Raw genomic sequence first — 23,497 nt, forward strand, 5'->3', positions numbered from 1 at the left:
GGTGACTGAGGCCAAATAGTTATCATGAGGTGGACAAACTGAAGGCATGGGAAACCTAACCAGTAGATGGAAGAAAATTAAGTAGATACACAGAAAAAAAGCAGGAGCATCCTGAATGAGAAACCATGGTGCTGCCATTCCATTTCATGAAGCCTGGCTGTGCTTCTCTAAAAGCACAAAAGAATTTCCAAAACAGCTCTGGATGTCCTTATAATAAATCTCTCTCCCCATGGATTACTATGGGAAAAGATGTTCTCTTCCTCAAAACCAAAAATCATTGCTAATTCTGTAGAAGGGACTTCTATACCCATTGTAAGGATAAAGATGAGTTTTCCAACCTGCATGATGATTAAAAAAAAAATTGCCATGTTAAAAACATTGCTTTCCAGGTCCCTTCATGTAGATTCTAACTCTAAAGCTCTTCCCCAAGGAGATGTAAATGATTCTTATATTTAAGCACGTATGGGCCATATTTGATGATGTGAATCTTGGGGTCCTCTTAATTGCAAGGTCAACAAACATGAAGTGACCATTCCTCCACACACTGCAGTAGTTAAGTGCACAGACATAGAATCAAATACTTATTCCTTGTCCTTAAGATCTCTCTCTCTCTCTCTCTCTCTCTCTCACACACACACACACACACACACACACACACACACACACACACTTTTTTTTTAATACACTGGACCAGGCCAGCCCATAGAAAAGTTCTTTAAAAACTGAGAAACAAAGTAGAAATATGTGTGTAAACACACCTTTAATCTAATTTTAGAGATTAGAACAACTCAAAAACATTTGAACTATGTCTGCATTACATATACATCTACATAACTTGTGAATACCTGGGATCTATCTCCCCAATACAAGAGCTTAACATCATATTGTTGTATGTTGCAAGGAGGAACATAGTCCATTGAAATAGACCAAAAAAGAAAATGAGATAAGGAATAAGGGAAGTAAGTGTGAGCTTGTCTTGCTTAGCAAGAAATATGTAAGCTGTTCCTACAGATCTCCTTGGAGCCCTGACTAGTGACAAAAACATACAAATAGGAACAAGAAAAGGATCTGAAAGTCAAGATTGCACAAGAGTGGTGTAGACCTTAATTAATTAACAAGTAAACAGTTAATACAAATTTTGCAAAGTTGGTGTGAAAATACTAAATCCAAATTCCAGAGAAAGGCATGAACCAAATCTACAAAAAAAAGTTTTGTGAGGCCTTGGGAAAATAAACATTAACTGCAAGCTGATTCGGACGTCTGCTTTGCTTCAACTCCTAGTTTTAGTAGGAACTATAAATAATTCCATGATTCTTTGTTAGAGCAATATTTTTCTACAAAAAGTAATATAACCTCCTTCTTAGAAGACCTTCAATCCCAGGGCCTTGAGATATGCAGAGTTCCAATATTAGGAGCTCAACACTTAACTCAGATGGATATGGGCTAGAATCCTATTAATCATGTGAGCTTGCTCTGTTTTTTTCTGTTTTCTCATATATAAAATGGGACCAAAAACAGCTACCTATTAGAAGTGCTGTGAAAGTTAAATCAGATAATGTAAGAACAGCAATTCATAAAGTATATGACAATTGTCAACCTCAATAAATATTTGCTATATGCATATTTAGGAGGTTGTTCTAGAAGGGCCTGTGGTGATCAACCCAACCCTCATATTGTGCAGATGAAGAAAGTGAGAACAATTAATTGTCAACCTTACATTGTAGAATTTATGAAGGAGTCCAGTCTTAGGCCATCTGTTAATGTTCTAAAGAAGACATTACAGTGTATTGATTTGATAACACTGTAACTCCAACAGGAAGTGGGCCGGACTTACATTCTTTTAAGATGATCTCTGGAAACGAATTGCAGTTTGTTATATTTTTGCAAAAATCTTTTTAAAGGATAGTCTTAGCTGTGCCTGTTAGGGATAGCAAATGGCAGATAATTTCTTTTTGAACACCTTTACTTTTAGCAAATTAAATATGCTTTTTAAAAATCAAATTGAAAATAACACTTAAATATAAGGTGACCAGATAGTGAATGATTTGCTGGGTGCAGAGATGGAGTGTTATTTAAGATGATATATATCACTTCAAGAGCTAAGGTCTACCTAGTGAATAGAAGGCTGCCATGCAAACACATGGGCAGTGTAAATGCCCTAAGGTCAGAAGGGCGCAATGTGTCTCAAGAATTAGAATGCATTTGCTGGGCATAGTGGCATATGCCTATAATCCCAGTGGCACTGGAGGCTGAAGCAGGAGGATCATGAGTTCAAAACCAGCCTCAGCAAAAGTGAGTCACTAGGCAAACTCGTGAGACCCTTTCTCTAAATAAAATACAAAATACGGCTGGTGATGTGGCTCAGTGGTCGAGTGCCTTTGAGTTCAACCCGGGGTACCCCCCAACACATACACACACAAAAAAAAAAAGAATTGGAAATCATTCCAATGTGGACAGGTCATACTGAAAAATGGAGGGAAATGGTTGGTGGGTAGGTCATTATAGTGTCTGATCACTATAATGCACGAAAAGGGCTTGCCACAGTGTTCACACTCATAAATGTTTAATTAATGAGAGATATGATACTATTCTTTTGAAGGTTAAAACTAGTGTTTGTAAATCACCAGATACAGTTCCCAGAAGACAGTAGGCTGTCAATAAGTGATGGTGGTATTACTGTATAATAAAAGTAATAGTGTAAAGTCTTAACACAGTGCTTGGTACATAGTAAGCATTCAAAACCACATTTTTGAAAATCCAAAATAACATTATTAATACTATTATGTAAAACATTATTTCAATAAATGTTTAACAATACTTGTACATTTGTTAAATAAATGAGCAAAAACATAATACAGTAACCAGCAACCATTTTGCCTACCCCTAACATTACTGTATTGCTTCTACAGTGCCAAGGGGACTCTTTTTTTTTTTTAGCAATAATAGCTATTTCTAATGAGGAATTAAGGATAGAAGGGCAAAATATTAACCAAAAGCTCTGTGACTAAATTTTATGCTGTTTGCCTCATGCTGATGGCTAAACACAACATTTCCTTTTGTTTTTAAATAATATTGAAAAAAAAAGAAACTCAACTAAACTAAGAAAAGTTAAATTTAACACAGCTTATTTGAGAAAAAATGGGGGAATATTCTAGAACCAAGCAGTATTCAGATGGACAGTGTTTCTGAATGCCTTCCCCCAAACATGGAAAGCTATATATCTATATATAGCCAGAAAAGAGGAAATTACATTTAGAGATTACCTGATTGACACAATTTGACCTATGCCTTATTTGGGCACATTTTCACCGCCTTCATTTGCTTGGTTGGCTGACACCCAGTTACATGGTTACTTGTATAGACTCCTAGGATTGGTTGCAATTTATTTACACCTCAAGTTACGTTGTGGTTCACAAGGTTTTGAGCTAAACTTTACCCCCCAAGTAAGGAGTCAGGCTTAGGCCAAACAATATAACAATAACATAAAGTCATGTACAATTTTTACTTTCTTAATTGGGAAATATTGCTCACAAAACCCTACAATGACCCTCATTCCTTAAGACAAACCTCAGATAAACTCAAAGACAGACCCAACAAAGGGAACAATACACTGCTGGCCAAATAATACCCACAAAGTACCACCCATGCCCTCTGTCCTCTGCTTAATGCCCATAACTTCCAAAGGTAGGGATTATACTGTGGATCTTTTGTTATGCATGAAGAAGCCAATATGCAAAAACACAAGATAATTTACCGGAATCACACAATCAGTCGGTGAGACAGAATTTGAGTCTGAGCCTCCTGTCTGCTCCAAGTCAGTACCTAAAAGCCAATTATGTACTACAGCACAATCCAGAGAGACTCTGAAGACACCAGCCTCAGGCTCGGCTATGCCCTGGCAGAATTCTCATCCAGGTGCCTGGCTGTTGGAGACCACACCGCAAGAGGAGAAATCTGTCTCTCCTGGTGTGAACAAAAGACAAACCCAGCACATTTTCAAATTCCACGTTATGTGGGTCAAAAGTATTTGAATGACTTTAGCCTATTGCTATATTCTCCTTCCTATGCAGAAAAACATAGATACTGAGCCACCAACTGCCTCCCTAGAAAGAAAATAAACCTCTTACTCTTATTTCTTCCAAAAGAAATTCAATTTCTTATGGAAAAAAAATCTGTTTCATCAAAAGAATGGATTTAACCAATATCCTTTTCCCTTCTCAAATTTCCTTTTGCTTAGCCTCCGTCTTCCAAAAATCAGAGGACATAGCTCCCTCAAAACCATCAATACACTCCAAATGCTGCCCATTTCCACATGGGCCCAATGTAGGAGTGAACAGTCCTCATTCCTGTGGAGGTAGCAGAGATCTCAACACAATGGACAGGGCAGCAGCTGCCATGTCCTCACCTGATGAGGATGAACACGCAGCAGAGACAAAAGGACTCCAAAATCAGGCTGAGCCCTTTACTCAAAGACTTGAGAGTCCATTGGGCAAGATGTGGTAGTTGCCAGAATAAGCCCCGAAGGTCAAATCCATTAGGGGAAAGAGAAGCAAAGGCAGGATGACATGCCAGCAAGCACAGATTTCAGTCTTGAGCATTTATGGGCTTTTTGTTTGTTTGTTTTATTTTGCTTTGTCTTTTTGAGATGGGGTCTCACCACGTTGCCCACGCTGGCCTCAAACATCTAGATTCAAGTGATCCTCTCACCTCAGCCTTCCAAGTGCTGGGGCAATAGGCATGTGCCACCATGTAGGACTGGTGGCATTACTCATTATTACTGAGGTCATGAACAGATTTAAATGCCATTTGCAACTCTTCTCATCCAAAAGTTTCTCAAAGTTCCTTGGAATTAGCTGGGGGCAAAAATTCCAATTTTATAAAGAAACCAAGACCATAACCAGCTAAGATATACTTGGCCATTTCTTCAAGAAACTGGTTAGAGAACCTCTGTTGTTCTCCAGATCATTTATTCTGAAGTCAGGAACTTCTATTGGAATCTCAAGACTACCACATAAGTCTCAGTTTCTCACCTCACCTTTGTGAGGGTTAGTGATAACACCTAGCTCACAAAGATATTGTTAGGATTAAATGAGATGATCTAGGTAAGAGAGTACAGAAGTCTGAGTCCATCAGGAGGCAGAAACTATAGAGTAATGTGAACAGAGAAGGTTTACTATAAATATTCATTATCTCTTTATAGGATTTTAGCTACTAAATGGGAGTAAAAGAGAACTCTAAAAAACATCATAGGTTTGAGAGAGAATTCAAGGTACAAATGTGGAAGAAGAAAACCTTTCCCCAAGGCTGGCATTCAGAACTCCTCAGAAAGACGAGGACAGCAGCCCATGGATGGTAGAGAAATTGTTGGTCAGAGCTGATCACCAGGCAGCATGGCAGCCAACCACAAGATAGATCTCCTCCTGCTGAGATGCTGCCAGTCAGGGAACCACACTCTAGACCATCAAACAGAAAGGTGAGCACCAGTGGGTGTCCCTGTGCTACTGGCCAGTGCACAGCTCAGGAGCAAGCAAAAATAGCATGCCAGAACCAGGAATAAGAGCCTTCAGGGCCCCTTCAATGCCATTTGATAAATGTTCCAATATTACAAATAGAGCCATGAACAGGGGATCTATCGTCGTCATTGCCATCATTACTTTTGCTCTAGAATTACACTGCCAAAGTAAATGGGATGTGGAGACAGAGCAAAGAAGGTGACTGATATCTCAGCTAAATTCTTTGTGAATTGGGCTTATCTTCTGAACTCCACGATGCTCACAAATGGTTTGGAAAATGGTGCCACTGGAAGGTTAGACTTTCTGCTCCACATGCCAGGATCTGTGAGGCTTCTCCTACTATGCTCACACACACTTGGGGAAAGCCTCAACAATAATTTGAGTCACAGTTTCATAAGATTGCCCCAAACCCAGAGCTGTATAAGCAATATCACTTTCAATCATACACCCAAGAGGACATAGACCAAAAAAAAAAAAAAATGATCAGCTAAAATGAAACCTACTGTCTCCCACTTTCCCCCCAGAGGGTACCTTAGAGATAGTTGGACAACATGGGAAGATGAATAAAGACAACCTTGCACCAACATCATTCCTGAACACAAAGTAATAGACTTTGACTCCCCTTGGAACTAGGGAGACTTGAATCAGATATAAAGAAAAATGCTTATAATTGGATAAAGGTCATATTAGTTTTGATAACATCTAGGAAGAGCTATAGAAACTTATTTACTTATTTTTTAAATCAGATGATTCCTGATCCTCCAGCTCATCCAGCTCATGAGTAGGGGCTTGGCTGAGACAACCCGTTGAGGTGCTTTTCTATCCCCAGTTCCTACCAAAGGGTAGCAATGTGTATTATAGCTTGGGATGAAGCTGACAGAGGGAATGTGGGGAGAAGGCCCTGAGGGTCTCATATTTCCATTTTCAGAATGTGCCAAGAACAGGCCTGGCAACCGCACCAGGGGTCCTTAGTGGGAAGCCATTTCAGTCCACGTGGGAGGCAGCAACAACCCATCATTATTGGATAAAGAGTCCAAGGACCAAAATAACTGAGAAATGATGACATTCTGAAATAAAGCAATGGGTCTTATGTCCAGGAATTTCCCTTTGAGGAAAAACAAGGGGCCTCCGATTTGGCTGTGTGATTGGCAGGGGAAGAAGAGCATATTTGAGCTCAGTACGTATAGCTGTGCTCCGGGCTGGGCTGGGCTGGGCTGCAGCGCTTTTTCCATCTACATTTTTGAGGTATTTCCAATTTCTTCTGAATGAATATTTCCCAAATATGCCTGCCTAAAAACTCCCCCTAGCTATCTCAGGACATGTTTTTCTGGCTCTAGGTGATGCCACCAGAGACCTAACAAGATCTGTAGTACCCAGTTGACCTGAAAGAATTGATCTTAAAGATCTGATGGAGTATATTAGAATCTTCAGGCTCTAAAGCAAGGTGGAATCAATAATCCAGAGCCTGCACCCTGGACTTAAAAATGAAAATATATAAGCCAACCACCTGGTTTTCCAAATGGAGCATCCAGGGGCTCAAGGTGGTGATAGAACTTGTCTGAACACACAGAGTTAGCAGTAAAAAGTGCATCTGGAATCTCCCTCTCCCTCCCTGAGGCCCAGGATGCCGATACCTTAACAAAGTATCCAGAGACTAGTGTCTACATAATCTAGTTTTTTGCATGTTTTCTTCAAGTTCAATCAATTGGATTCAGAGGACATAAGAGGAGGGTATAGGGTGATGACCAAGGTTAGGAAAGAACAAGAGTTTGCACTAGGACCAGAATAGGAAGAATAGTCCAAGAAAAGAGTAACATCTTCCACAAATGTATCTCAGTTTTCATTTTCACCTGACCAGTATTAAGTCCTTGGATATTGGTAAGATGAATAAAATTAGCAGATTGGAACACAACAAGTTCTAGAGGAAGTTTAATCAGAGCCATCCTGCAGTGTCATTATGTATCTGTTATCAATTACTGTGTAACAAATGATCCCAACATCACTTAAAATAATGAGCCTTTTATTACTGCACTCCTTGTAGGGTAGGAATTTTCACAGGGCTCATCAGGAACAGGGAATGTGTATTCCACATGGTGTTGGCTGATACAGCTCAGCTGGGGCTGGAGAATCTAAAATGGTCTCACGTGTCTTGGACTTTGGTTCTGGCTGGTAGCTGAAATGACTATTTCTCATCTACACAGCCTCTCTCTCTAGCAGTTCTCAGATGGTTTTATGTGTGGTTGCTTGGTTCCAAGAGGGAAAGTGGAAGGTGCATGACCTCTTCAAGGTCTAGGCTTAGGAGCCTAAAAAGTCACTTCTACAGCTGGATCTCATGAATGGAACAAACACTCCACCTTTTCATAGGGGAAGAGCAAAGTCATGTGACAATGGGTATGGACCTGTAAGTGGGGTTCCTTTAGGGCCAATTTTACAATTTGCTCCATAATGTTTGTCACCAGGAAGAAATACAGATGTAAAAGAGAAAGAAGTGGATCTGAGAGCTATTCCTTGCCCCTGTTTATCAGTGTGACCTCAGGCAAGACACCTCCTGAGCATCCATAATAAAGGGTCTTTCTATAACAGGGGGACACAATACAGTGACTTATCTGGAAAGAACAAATAAGATCCATGAAATCAAAGCCAAATGAAAACCATGGGCTATAATACAATTCTAAGATGTTTTGATCTGTATATTAATATCATATTACTTTATTGTTACCCCTCCTTTTTCTAAAAAGCGTTTGAGGTACATAGTGGGCAGCTGACCACGTGGCACTGCAAGTCCTATGAAGAGCTGTCCTGCCTAACAAGCTTAGGTTTCAAACCCAGCTCTGCCACTTTCTTACAGTGAATCACTTGCTTCTCTGGCTTTGAATGTCTTCATCAACGAAATGACATTTTTATAAGAATTAGAGTATTTTAAATTTTATTTTTATCAGAAAATAGCTAGCATAATTGGCACGAAAACTCTTTTTATCACTATTACTAAACATTTAGATTTTGACCAAAACAAAAATCTGAAACTCGTAATTTATGGGTCCAATTTTCTAGAAAAGTACCAGTTACTCTCTTCCTGAGAGTCTTTTTAAATTTAAATTTCATTTTTTAACAAAGCCAAAACTAAAGCTTTTTAAGTTGAGGCCATCTCTTTCTTAAAAAGACAAAAGCCCTGTTATCTAAGTTGGTTTCTGTGGGTGGGAGTCTGAGAAATCCCACCTCAGGGAGTAGACTGAAGCCTAGTAGACTGCTGCAGGCTGCAGGGCGCCTTGCTGTGACCTGGGAGTGTCCTCTTTGAGCCTGTGGGCTGGGCAGGACACAGATGCCATACAGTACTTTTCCCACCCAAGAACTGTTCTCTCTGGATCTGTGCCCCATCAGTGCCCAGCATTACTCAGAGAATCATATCCGGGTACTTAAACCCAGGTCTCCAGTGGTGTGATCTAGCAACTCAGTAGGATTAAGATGGGGTGGGGAGCTTTGCTGCCCCTCATTGCTTGACCTGGGCGTAGCTGCCTTGTGTGCTTGGCTGCAATTTGGCTGGGGTTTGATTAGAATCCCTGATCCTCCTCCAGCCCAGCCCAGTTTCCTTCTGCCCCTTTTGGGCTCAGCCTTGGGGCTTATGACCAGTACAAGCCAGCTGATGTGGCAGCTCACACAAATCAATGTGGATGGCCCTGAGGACAGGGTCCTGGGAAAGGGAAAGAGGTCAAGGAGATGACTAATAAAAAAAAAAAAAAGGAGGGGTTATGGCAGGCCTGGATTCCTCCAGCGGAGCAGAACCTAATCCTGGATGGAACTGGGAGGATGGGCTTTGAATAAAGCAGACACCAGATTTGGACAGTTTCATGAGGCTATGAAGAAGGGTTTTCACTGGTAGTCAATTCTAGCTGTAGAATCACCTGGGGGTGGGGGTAAATTGCATGATTTAAATTGAAAGCCCCACCAAGATTTGGAAAAACCGAGAAAGTGTTTTTAGAACAGGATGGTGAGTGCTCCCCAATCTAGATTTAATTGATTCAGGTGGTCTGGAATGTTAAGTGCTACCAGGTGACTATAATATACAATCAGGATTGCAGCTGTGGGTCAGGAGAGAGCCGAGAATCATGATTCTGAAATTTTAGCATGTATTAGAATCACTTGAAGGGGCTGGTTCAAGCCCAGATTGCTCAGAATGTCCAATTCAGGAGCTCTGTGGCAGAAGCAAGAATCTGCATTTCTGACAAGTTCCCAGATGGTTTTGATGCTGTTAATCAAAGATCATAGTAAAGCCAAGAAGCACACTGATGTGGCCAGGTGGAGACTTTGGGACATAATCTGGGGGTATAGCAGTGCCAATGAGCATAACACATATGTCTTCAAGGTGGGTCATGGATCTCTGCACATTGGTTTGAAGGGTGGGCCATCTAAGGCGGATGGTAAGAATAGGTCAAGTGATATGGCTTTGAGCCAGCACGGAGACAGATGCTTTGGGGGATGTGTTTGTTCTTGGTCTCACAGGTAGATGTCAGATATTTATGCCTTGCATTCCAAAATACTATTGATTAGCAATCACAATGTAAATGAATGTCTTCCAAATGATCTACGTGAACTAGATTTACAGTGATACTGGAACATTCGCCATCCCATTCTAAAAACACTTTCTGGGTTTTTCCAAATATTGGCAGGGCTTTCCTTCCAGACTTTCATCCTGTATTGTTCAGCCAGCTAAAGCTTCTCTTGCCAGCATGCAAACTCAAAGAGACCATAGGGTATCATTATTGGGATAAACATAAGGTCAGTACTAAGTTACTGCAGGCATTGTGGAGAATTCCAATAAAATTACATCGTATGAGAATCTGGCTCATGTCGTCACAAATATATGGTTCTTGCTGAGATAAGCCATGGCTGTGGAATTCCTATTTGGGAAACAGAATGTTCCTTTCAGACAACTCTGCCATTCCTTCCTCAGAGAAGCCTAAACCAAATACCCACCCAGGAGAAGTAATATAAATAAGAATAGTCACATCACTAGCTTAATCTGGGACAGAGCCCTTGCAAACCCAAGCCAGTTCGCATATGCTTAAGACAAACAACAGTTTTCAAGAAAAAATGAGTCAGGATGATGTAACAGGATAGAATGTAATCAGGCATTTGGGTCATATAGTGACACAAGATTCTTGATGATGGGGTGGCTAAAGATAGCTCCAGAGCCCACCTGACAAAAAACACAAAACAAACAAAAACCCCACACTGGAATAAGAGGTAAATGGGGCACATTCCCCAGCCTGACCCACTGGGCTTTCTTCAAACTTGCTGGCAACCAGTTGAGAAAACTGAGACTAGTGGATTATTGATGTTCTCTCATTGTCAAAATTCTTGCTTTCAGGGAGAAAACCAAAGGCCAAGCAAGCACAGATCCTGCCTTCATTCTGGCCCAGAGCAGCTCACGCCCCCTCAGGTTTGGGATGCTCTGAATGTGGGTTCATTCATTCATTTCACAACATTCCTTGTTTCCCACTACATGCCAGACCCTGTCCAGGGAGGGATGTTACAAAGGCAAGTTAAACTTAGGCATTCTTGTCCTGAGGGATCTCAGAGACCAGAAGATATGACAGGTCATCTGCTGGACCTCTAATAAATCCACATGAAAAGCTGAATAGCAGCCACTGGCTTTGTCAAAATGAAGGTTTACAAATCAAATGGGGCTGTAGTGTAGCTCAGTGGTAGAACACTTGCCTAGTATACATCAGGTCCTGGGTTCAATCCCCACCACTAAGTAAATAAATAGTTAGTCCTTGACCAGACTGGCAGACACCAACCTCTATTGTCAGCAGGCCAGAATGATGAAAACCAAGCTAATTTTGCTTGTTTTCATTCCCAAAATTAAACAAGAGTGGGAAAGAAATTTTGCCACAAAAGTGTTCAAAAATTCTGCATTCAAAAAACAAATGATCTGTAATTAATTAGGTCACAATCTCTCCTGGAATTTGATTGCAATGAATAACAAAACATGTATCTTATGCTCTCAGCCCAGAAAAATGGACCTGGTAAAAGAGTAAGAGCTCAGAGGAAGTGGAAGAGGACTTCAGGTAATTAATGATAAGGGATATTTACTGGGGATTAGTATGTGTCTGGCACTATTCTAATTGACTTGTAAATATAACTTATTAATTTCATAATTGCACTATAAAGTATATACTGTTATTAGCCTCATTTTGCAAAAGAAGAAACAGATACAGAAAGGTTAGGTAACATGCCCAAGATCACACAGCTGGCTAGTGACAGAGCCATGAGTTAAACTGAGCCTGTACAAAGGCCCATGGTATCCTAATTTTCCCTGTAGCTCCAAACAGTAATGTCCTGTGTTTGGCAACATGAAGTAATGATATAGTAAAAGCTTTGGACTAGAAAGCCTGAGCCCAGTTCTGCCCCTCAGTGGTATATAATTTTTGGTAAGTTATTTTCCTTCTTAAGTCATACATTTCTTATTTGTCAAACTTGTAAAGTCTTTCAAAATGATTATGAAGATCTGAGCATTAAACGAAATAAAAGGAATTTCATGCCTAAAGGGAGAGCATCTTCATCTGACTATGATGCACGTTCCAGACTCATGAGTTTTGATAAAGTTCATCCAAGAAGCGGCATGCTGTCCAGAGATGCGTCAAAGATGTGAGGATTCGCACGTTAGCAGGTCTGATTCATCAATACCTCACAGCAAAAGCCAGGCAGTTTCTTAATTTTCCAGAGCTCTTGACAAACTCAGATTATTACTTTGAAATACTAGAAAATGCATTCATAATTTATTTTTTCAATCATGAATTTTAACCATGGAAATTAGCAGCCTGTGTCACTACGGTTGTAGAGAAATTTGAGGAGCCGCAGAGTAAAGATGATGTCTGAGCCCTCTTATTTAAAACAGAAGTCTCATCCTAGTCCAAAGAATGATGAAATACCATGGAGGGGAAGAGGGTTCCTGGGGAACGGACACCATATGTATATGTGCACTGAGAGCTGAAAAATGTATTACTTAGGATTTTCACAGAACATTAGAACTGAGAACAACTCTATGGGCATTCTAAAAACTGCATATTCTTAACCTACTCTCCTCATGCTTGAAGTGCTTGATGAAATGAGAACTAAAGATATATTACTTCAATAGTCTGTGATTCTTTAGTAAAAATACTATTTTCTTTTTTTTAAGCACACTATTTTCTAATAAATATTTTCAGTGCTCTTGTATGCACTCTGTTGTATGTTTGATCTCAGTCAGTATTAAACTAATGACTTCTGAGAATTTCTATAAAGACTTGAAACACTTAACTTGGGATCCGTTCAGTTCAAAATATTACAACTTTAAAATAATATATTAAATCAATATATGCCTTTCACCAGAGAGCAGGTAAACAATTTTCACTAGCCTCCCATTGGGTCTGTAAATAGGCCAAAAATGGATATTTTAAAAACTATGTCATCTATAGCACAATAGCCAAAATATGCTAGGGTAGACCCCTCTTTGGAATCAGCATATGATGCATATGTGAAAAATAAAACAAATTCTAAGAGATTTGCGAGGACTTTGCCTGCCTAGAGCAGAAAAATTTGGAGCTCACTGCTGAATTGATTATTTGTACTATTCTAATTGATTTGTATATGAACTTACTAATCCTCACAATTGCACTATAAAGTACATACTGTTATTAGCCTCATTTTGCAAAAGAAGAAATGGGTGCAGAAAAGCTAGGTAACATGCACATTATTTCATGCCTAACCATAGAGATATTAAATATCAGAAGTACAATTCAATAAAGAGAAAACAGATTTGGTGTCAGACAGACCTAGAATCCAATTCCAATTCATTACTTAGGTGCCTTGACCAAATCATGTAGTATATTTGAGCCTCAACTTCCTTGTTTATAAAGTACAGTTATTAATACCAACCATGTATGGTTATTCTGAGGACTGATAAAATAATGTACAGAACATACCTAAAACATTGCCCTGGGTGTATCAATGCTCAATAAATACTTGTTGGGATGAAGCTAGGAAAGAATGTTCTTAATTTGTGTGTGTGTATGTGTGTGTTTGCTAAGGATTAAACTTGGGGTCTTGTGCATGCCAGGCAAACACTCTATCACTGAGTCACATCCCCAAGCCCAAGAATATTCCTATCTTAGTGAAAACCACAGACAGCAGATAAGACCTTCAAAGATTATTGAGCAACAGCTAGAAAGATATTTTTGTCTCAAAGTCTAAGAGGAAGAATTTCAGCAGATACCACAGTCTAGTGGGTGATGCAGAAATATGTGCATTCATTCAAAATATTTGCTGAGCATCACTACATGTGATGGATATGGTAATACACAGACAAATATTAATCTAACAGCTACATAAATCCTGATGGAAGAGTGAAACTGATGTTCACTCAAAGAAAGATTCTTGCCACTTGGGAGTTTATAACAGAGAGGAGATGCAGAGGCATGGAGGGAGGAGGGATGTTTGACTCAAGATTTGAATGATGAATAAATGGGTCCCAATTAGGAAAGGGTGGGGGAGATTTCTGAGCAGATGCTCTTGGATGTGGATCAGAGGGGACAGAGAGGGCAATAGCTAGAGATGAGCAGTCAAGTGAGGGTTTTGAATAAAGTACTAAAGGAACAGATGGGGCATTCCAAACCATTCTGAAGTTTGTTCTGAAATGACTGAAGGAGATGTTCTAACATCTGTTGCATAAACTTTTTCAACCCTTTATACCCATGAGACTATAAACAAGTCAGAGGGTATTGGAAATGAGGTGAGGGATCTTGGAGAAAACTGATGGCCTGCAATGAGCCCACCTCACTCCAAGGAGGAAAGCATGGAGGGTGGTCCCTCCCTCCAAGTTAGGGAAAGGAGCTTCCCAAGACACCTTGGAAAATTTGTTGGAGTCCCTAGCTTTGGAAGTGGTGAGGTTAACCCACGTGAGTTGTTGACCTGATGCTGGATGGAGCAGCAAATACATGGTTGCTATTGCAGCCGTGTCTGCCTAGTCTCATCGGAAGATCCCAAGTGTCAGAGCCCATATCCATCTAAGGTTCCAGCATTGAGCCACCTTCTTCCAGGAGGAAGCTGAAGATATAAGCTGAGCCCCTCTGAGTACAAAAGCCTTACTTAACCACTCTTACCTTAGTGACTGCCCATTCTCCAATCTTCTCAGTACTTCCCCTCAGAACTAGAAACATACAAAATTTCATTAATACCATTCAAGACCACTTTGTGTAGTCCCTGCTATCTTGATATTCACAAGATTAAAACTGCAGCAAAACAGTCACCCAGGGGCAATATGATATGACCGTGATGGTATATTAGAGATACTTAAAGGTCTAGAATTTTTGGTGGGTGGTGATCGCTGTTTGCTTTTTTAATATTATTGTGGATTTTTGACTTTTTAAAAAAACAGCATCATGAGAAAGGGTCTTTTTTAAAATTACAATTCATTTCTACACAGAAGCAAAGATAAAGAGTCCATAATGACAGGAGTGAGGGAACACAGTACAGCAAAGAAAACCCCAAAGTCACTCTTGCTTTTGTTATTTGACATTGATGTTTTCCCTGTTCCTGGGAAATTATGTCTCTGTCTCAAGAATGACTGACATATGGTCCCTTTGGTATTATTATGATGTAGTATTAGTTTAGCATTTGCCACATGTCAAGCATCAGGTGGTCTTCATATATAGTTCCTTAAAACTGTAGTTGCTAGAAAAATAAGAATGACCTTTCTCCTGCCTTTCTTCCCAGCACCATTTTTGTTTTATGCCACACTTGTGACATTTTAGTGTTCATGGGGATTCTGCTTTCAAATACAAGCACTCCTGTTTCCTTTTCAGTACAGGCCACGTTCACAGCAGGCTCACCCTGCAGCTGGAGAACCAAGAACTTCCTGAGTCCACAGACCAGACCCACCAGTGCAGCCACTCATGCTGGGTCTATCAGTTAACTTCAGCACTGTATTCTCATACAGATATTAATGCACATTTTTATATATGCACATTCCCAAAAGGCCATCCGTGTTTGGTGCCAGGTTTCATTTCAAGGTTACCATAATTTGTATTATATCTCTCTTGGAGAAAACTGATGGCCTGCAATGAGCCCTACCTCACTCCAAGGAGGAAAGCACGGAGAGTGGTTCCCTCCCTCCAAGTTAGGAAAAGGAGTTTTCTTTCAATGTGTTAATAAAAGATGAAATAAAATGTTTGTTTTAAAAAATTGTTGCGGTAGTTGTCACTGTTGTGTAACAAAAAAAAGGATCTGTCTGGTTTTATGGCCTGTGATCTTAAACACAAGACTATTCAGCTTTCAGAGTCATATTCCCAAACAATTTATACATTTGTTTATAATTCATGAGCAAATTTCCTCCCAACAACACTTCATCCAGCTATACACGTATAAAACTACACACCATTGGTAGTATTCAGAGCTTTTGACCTTTTCTGAGAACTACTCAGTGAGTCTATATAGACCACTTGGACACAAAGGAGACTTTTGTGAGTTTTAGCCTAGTATGAACCACACCCCAGAGGGTGTGGGAAAAAGACATGATTATGCTTCACTGTCGTCCAGGTTCCCTATCAATAAGGCCACCCCTGCCAATTCACTTGCTATGTGGGATACAGATTTCTGCCTCTGCCCCCCGTCCAAGCGATAGTGTGGGCATAAAGCCCACAGGCACTGGCTTTCAACTGCAACTCCTTCATGAGCCTTGGGGACGAGGGTGACTCCTCAGACTATAGCAGCTGCAGGAAGCACAGAGTGACATCACCTCCCCTGAAGCCAAGAAGCCTCCACAATGTCAGGTCTGGAACAGCCACCATTGGACAGAAAACACACAAACAATCTACCTCTTTCCGCCCTGGAGAATGAGCTCACAGCTCCAGGGAGCCCAGTTCTTTGTGTGTGCCAGGTGATGTCACGGTTAGTGTCCCGGCACTTCTGATGCTCTGCAGGTGCTTCATTCATGGGACACCAAGCATCCATACCAGATGGCAGTGTGGGAGACAGACACTCAGCTCTAGACCTTCTCTCACTTTAAGTTATAAGGCCTTTGGGGGATGGACTCACCCATTTTCTTGGACAGGATTATATGGATGTTGAACCAATCATAATAGGATAGATACTGGAATAGGGTGGGGATGGAGAAGAGCTGCTCTAGAGATTTCTCTACAAATAAAAATTCCTGGCAATAGCTTCTCATTTCTATCATCAACTATTATTCTCTAGGTCACGGAAAATCCTGCATTGTTGGTCATACATAGGAATGGAGTAGGAGATTTAAAGGAAAGCAGCTTTGTTCATTGCAAGGTGAGCAGAGAGGTATACAGAATAAGGGGAAAGCCCATGCAATGAACTATAAAAACAACCTGACACCTAACCTGGGCTGCCCTGTTCCCTGCCCTGCTTTTTCTAAAGCCAAGAGACAAAAAGAGTTCAAAATCACCCTGTACTTTAGTTCCATGGAAAATGAGCTTTCTGTTGTTGCCCCCTCAATGGCTGATCCCGTTGGCAGGACTCTACCCTACTTCCTCATCATGGGCATGAATAGCACTAGTGTGTTTCTTCAAAACCCTCAAAAGAAAAGGTTCAAGATACCCACGTTTCAATTGCCTATAATTTCTTCATGTGATGTTAAAGTGTTCCATATGTGTGCATCTGCTGAATTTGGGAGGTCAGTTCCAATAGACTACAAAGACAGCCTACTCTTTGTCTCCATCTATCAGTACACACAGATAGACAATAAACACTCTCTCTATGCAAGATAGGATTTATTTTAGTAATAATACAAAAGTAGGAGCAAAAGCAAAAGTGATAGGCAAGAGAGAAAGAGAAGAAAATACATCACTGGATACATCTGGTATGTCCTGGGGAGTCCCAGGGCGACTTTTCGGGGTGCCTCCTGGGAAGCCTTAGGCAGAACATCCTCTCCACAGGTGAGACTCCAGTCTTATTCTCAGTAAGGCTCCTTAAATACAAGTTAGAACAAAGAAAGCTCCATTATAACTACCTGTGTTAGCCAGTGATCCCCTCAAGGACCGGCCAGATCCCTGAAGAGAGGCAGTAATAGCCCTGAGATAAGTGAATGACTCTGAGTTCTCATGAGTGAGCCAAACCCATCGAGAAGTCAGCCTTCTTTAGATGTTCTACCAAGGCTATGGGAAAGTCTTGGCAGGTGCATGAACAGGGAAGATTTTTAATATTTTCCTTAGCCATTTAAAGGGCTAAGACTTTTCTATGTCAGGAGGTATCCATGTATTTGCCTGATGACCGATGAGGTGTCAGGGACTCTGACATGAGTACCACAAAAAGATGTACCCTTATAAGGTAGAAGTCCTGCCAGGCACCTTGGTGCATACCTATAATCCCAATTGCTCAAGAGGCTGAGACAGGAAGATCACGAGTTCAAAACCAGCCTCAGCAAAAGCAGGAATTAAGCAACTCAGTGAGACCCTGTCTCTAAATAAAATACAAAATTGGTTTGGGGATGGGGTCCAGTGGTTGAGTGCCCCTGAGTTCAATCCCTGGTCCCACAAAATTTCAAAAGGTAGAAGTCCCTTCAAACCTTGAATTCTATTGCCTGATTTCATGCCTGAAGCCAGCTGAAGTGGTTCTTTGCTCTTTAAGGAAAGGAGGGAGACAAGGAAGATAGGAGAGAGAGGAAGGAGAAATGGAAGTTGTAAATGGAAGGATAGAGTAGAGAAAAGGGAAAGAATAAAGGAAGGAAAGCAGAAGGGAGGGACAGAGGCAAGGAAGGGAAGAAAACTTGAGCTTAGTCAGGAGCTAAAGAAATTTATAGATAAACTATAGAAATAATGAAATTTGGCTCTGCACAAAATGAAAGAGAATGGAAATGGTGTCTTGTTTTCCCCCCACTTCGTGTCCTGGTCCAGCCAGGCTCAGAACTGAAAGCTGGGCCACAGTCCAGGCTTCAGACTGTAGTCCCAGTGGTCCCTGAGTCACAGGCTGCACTGCAAGTGGGGCTGCCCTGAGGGATCACTGGGGGGCGGGCCGTGGGTGTGCAGACCAGTCTTGCTGCTAGTCAGGAATGTCGCTTCCGGAAGTTGGTTCACTCCAAGGTCATTTTTCCAAGGAATTGATGAACCATCCTCAGAAGGATGGAGGAGAACCCAAGGTTGAAATCCTGACTCTAAAACCAATAGGTCGGCAAATTTATTTTCCTCTTGGGACTTAGCATGTCCTTCCGGAAGCTGCAGAGAAGAGTGGCCTAATAGTGGTTATTCTTAACCACAGGGACAGTCCCTTCGTGGCATACAAATGCCTGTGCTGAGGTAGAGAAAAATGCCTGGGCTTGAACTAAAAGGTGTTTTTACCCACTGTCAAGAGCCAGTTTGTGGCAGAATGGGCAGGGCCAGGGCTAAGAATCTGAATACTGCATCCCCAGCCTTCCCTTTGTCTCCATCTATCAGTACACACAGCCCTCCACCAGCTCATGCCCGATGCATAGTCCCTAAGCAAGTTTAGCTCCACTGCCTTCTCTTGTAAAGACTCCAGGTTCTCCCTGCACTTTTCTCCTCATCAAGCCAAACATACAGTTCCACTCTCAGGAACTCATCCAATTTCTGACTCAAGAGGGCACTTAGCAGCTGTTGTTACAGTGGAGTGACTAGGGCATGGGCTTTAGAGCCAAATGACCAAGATCTCAATCCCAGCTCTGTAATTACTTGTTGGGTGACCTTGGGAAAGCAATTTAGCCTCTCTGAGACTCAGTCTTCCCATGTTGAAGTAGCAAAATAGTCTCATCTCTTTGAGAGCAAAGACTTTTTAATCTATCAGTATTTTGCCTACAGAAACCAACTGAGCAAATACTTATTTAAAACATTCCGAATGCTTTCCACCATGGTTAGCACAAAGAAGGATGCAGCAAGTGGGTAGGATTATCTTCCTTATCTGTTATGCCTTTCTTAGTGCCTCCCATGGAGGAGCTTATTTTGGCTATCATATCAGGCAGAGTCCTGGCAGGAAACAGATGTTTTACTCCCATTGAGGAGATCTTCATGAAGGAGCCATTTGCAGAGATGATTAAGGGAACTCATAAGGAATGGGTAAGCACGCCAGAACTAGCTGCAATAGAAGGGTGCCAACTCCCCTAGACCTCAGGGTCAAGAACAGGAGCTGCCAACAAAAAACAGAGAGCCATAGCTGAAAAGGATGGCTTCTACAGATTCGAACCCTTTAGTGGAGGAGGGGAAAAGAGGGAAAGAAAAAAGAATGAGAACTTCTCCTCCCTCCACTTTCACCTTCTGATCTCTTTGGCCAATGGTCAAATGGCCAAACCCAAGGTTCACTGAAGGACCCCATGCAAGTCAACTTCCACAGAGTGAAGTGGACAAGGGTGAGCAGAATCTGGTGGTATGAATGGGGAAAATACAGGACAGACATTAAGTCCCTTGAGGATTTATGTTAATAGTCATCTTTCTTAATCTTCCTGGGTTCTTTAGCAGATGTACGTTACAAAAGACAAGAGCTTCTCAAAAGAGCTGAGGTCAACTGAGAATTTGAAATTTCACCTTATATTTCTTCCTATTGGAAGAATCTAAACATCTGGGGTCCAGCTGTTCCACAGGGTTGATTCCACAGCCGTATCATGACTTTGCTGTTCTTCCTCATACTATAAATTTCTACACGTAAAATATAATAATGTACTGGTACTTGAAATGCTTTGAAAAAAGTAAAAAGGTGAATCCAGACATGAATAACCTACAGGTAAAAAAAGTTTTCTAATGTTTGCAGTAAGCGGGTAATTTTTTAGTAAACAGTATTTTAAATCCACTCTCATTTTCATATCTTTGTATTGCATTTGGCACAAGACAAAGAATTCCTAGATTTGAAGGACTAAATTAACTCACTTTTGAAGTGCTAGAATATCCATGGAGGGGATGAGCTATGTGGGTGGTAGAAGCCAGCTCTGAAGAAGCAATTTGGATTTTGAAGACCAGAACTCCCTTTCCCAACACTTCACAGTTAGGTTTGGGTGGATGTCCCACTAACTGGCCTCCAGTCCCACTTGTTCAGTCCCAAGAGTTTCCAAGAAATCTAAGGCCTTCCCTGGACATGGAACCCTGGTGCTGGTGTCTGAACTCAGGCCATCCCTCTTCAGGATTGTCTTCATCTATCCAGTAAATGCAAAGATGCATATTACAAGGTCATAACCATGTCAAAGTGAATGCATGCTCAAAATGAGGCAATTATGTCTTCAGAGGCCCTGCTTCAATCTACTTACCTAGCCAGGAGGAAATAGCAGAGTTTGGAACAGATGTACACAGTGAAGTTAGCAAAGAAAATAGCCAAGAACTCTGCAGCATTTATTTAGTTCTAGAGACTACAGTAAGACCCACTCATTGATCATCTAGCCCTCCCACCCCTCAGATAAGCATTTGTTGTAGATTTTATTTTATAGATAACGAAACAAAGTCAAGTGCTGATAAAATACTCACCCAGGGTAGAAGTGGTGAGTGGAAGAGCTAGGGCTAGAAATCAAGCAGTCTAACTCCAGATTGGACTCTGAACCACCAGACAATTCAGCCTCTGATTTTGTCCCTTAAATATCCACAGAGGGAAAAAATGGGAAGGACATGTACTTTTCAAGTTAAGAGCAGCTTGCTTCAGAGAGTGAGATAGTAAGTGAATGTTTTCCTTTACTCTCTACTTATTTGCTCTTTTCCTGGTTTTATTTAAGAGTCAATATATTAATTCCATAATAGAAAAATATAAACTTTGTGTCAAAAATAAATAAATTTTGAGGGTCTGGTTCAGGACTGGCTGAAGTGCTAGAATATCCATTATGGAATTAGGAGTCCCTGGTGGCCTATCCCTTTCACAGTGCCAACTACAAGTCCTACACAGAAAAGAAACCAAGAGTACATCCACTCAGATTAAATCTACCAAATTATGCTATGTCCATGTACGAGTATTCACAATGAGTACAGCTTTTATATACAATGATTTTATATACAATTATAATGAACTAATTAATAATAGAAGGGAGATTAATAGAGTAAAGCAAATGGATCAGGAAAAGAAAGAAGCAGAGGAAAAGGGAATAAGATTGATTAAATTTTGTTATGGGAATGTACAAATATGACATAATGATTCCTGCTATCATGTATAATTATAATGCACAAATTTAAAAATACACCCACACATATATGGTGGATTGATTTTTCAACAAAAGTCTTATAGCAATTAAATTAGGAAAGAATAGGTTTTCCAGCAAATGGTACCAGATCAGTTGGATATCCATAGGGGGTGTGGTTGAATACTGATCCTTACCTTTCACCTTATAACAAAAAGTAATTTTAAATGGGTCATAGATTTTTATATAAAACCTAAATTTATAGGGCTGGGGATGTGGCTCAAGCGGTAGCGTGCTTGCCTGGCATGCGTGCGGCCTCGGTTCAATCCTCAGCACCACATACAAACAAAGATGTTGTGTACGCCGAAAACTAGAAAATAAATATTAAAAAATTCTCTCTCTCTCTCTCTCTCTCTCTCTCTCTCTCTCTTTCTCTCTCTCTCTCTGTAACTCTTTAAAAAAAAAACCCTAAATTTATAAATATTCTAAAAGAAAAGAGAAAATCTTTGTGACCTTGGAGTCTGTGAAGCTGTCTTAAGTAGAAAACAAAAATAACCATTTTTATAAATGTTTCTTGATCAAAGGTACATAATCACAAAAACTTTCATTCTTAAAAAAAAAAATCAGGAAACAAAGAGGCAAGCCACTAACTCAGAAAAAAATATTTAGACAAAAGACTTGTACCCTAAGTGTATGGAGAACTCTTATATCTCAATAATATGAAGACAAACAACATATTTAATGGGAAAAAATTGAACAGACATTTCAAAAAGGAAGACCTATGAGGGGCCAAAACACACATAAAAATGTTCTATATCATCATTCATCAGAGAATTATAAATGAAAACTATGATGAGATCTCATTCCATATCTACCAGACAGGCTCAAATTAAAAAGACTGTTTATACCAAGCATTGACGAGGATGCAGAACAACTGGTACTGTCGTACACTACTGGAGAAATTATCAAGTCATACAAAATTTTGGGAAAACAGTTTGGCAGTTTCTTTAAAAGCTAAACATAAATGTACCACATAACTCAGCCCTCACACCTAAATAAATGAAAACATAGGCACAAAGGATAATGTATAAGTGCTCATAGTGGCTTTGTATATAAAACCCAAAGCCTAGAAACACCCCCAAATGTCTATCAACAAGTAAATAGATAACAAATTGTGCTACATCTAGGCAATGGATTCCTACTCAGAGCAAACTATTGATTGAATGGATGCATCTCAAAATCATTTGTACTCTGTAAAAGACAAATGCCCCTCAAGACAGACAGACAGAGAGAGAGAGAGAGAGAGAATGAATACATAGCGTATGATTCCATTTATATAAATTCTAGAAAATTCAAAGAAATATGTTGTGGTAAAAGTAGACCCATGGGCATGGGGGTGGGGGGAGGATGGATTACTAAGGGTTACAAGGGAACTTTTGGAAGTGATGGCAATTATTATCTTGATGGAGATGATGGTTTCATGGATATAGATATTTGTCAAAGCTCATTAAATTGTAGTTTTATATACATAGTTTGCAGTCCATCTGCATAGTTGCTTAAAAGAAATACCTTTTCTGCTCATCTTCTGGTTTTAATTAGAAAACCACTGTGGTGGAAGCTCTCTCCTTGAACAGCAGCCTGGGCTTAGGACGGCAGCTCTGACTCCCCATTCTAAGCAGCATTTTTTTTTTTTTTTTGTACACCACAGGCTCTAAACAAACGGAGTGCTTCATATGCTTCATCTTACATTCAGCTAAAGTAATAATGACCTGTCCCAGAACTGGAAAAATCATGTTGGTTACTAAGACATGGAATACTTGGTCTCCTATGTGGACTCTTACTAGTTATTTTAGTCAGCTTTGTCTCTGTTGTGTCCAAAAGACCT

This window comes from Marmota flaviventris, chromosome 2 (genome assembly GCF_047511675.1).
Source record: "Marmota flaviventris isolate mMarFla1 chromosome 2, mMarFla1.hap1, whole genome shotgun sequence".
Lineage (NCBI taxonomy): Eukaryota > Metazoa > Chordata > Mammalia > Rodentia > Sciuridae > Marmota > Marmota flaviventris.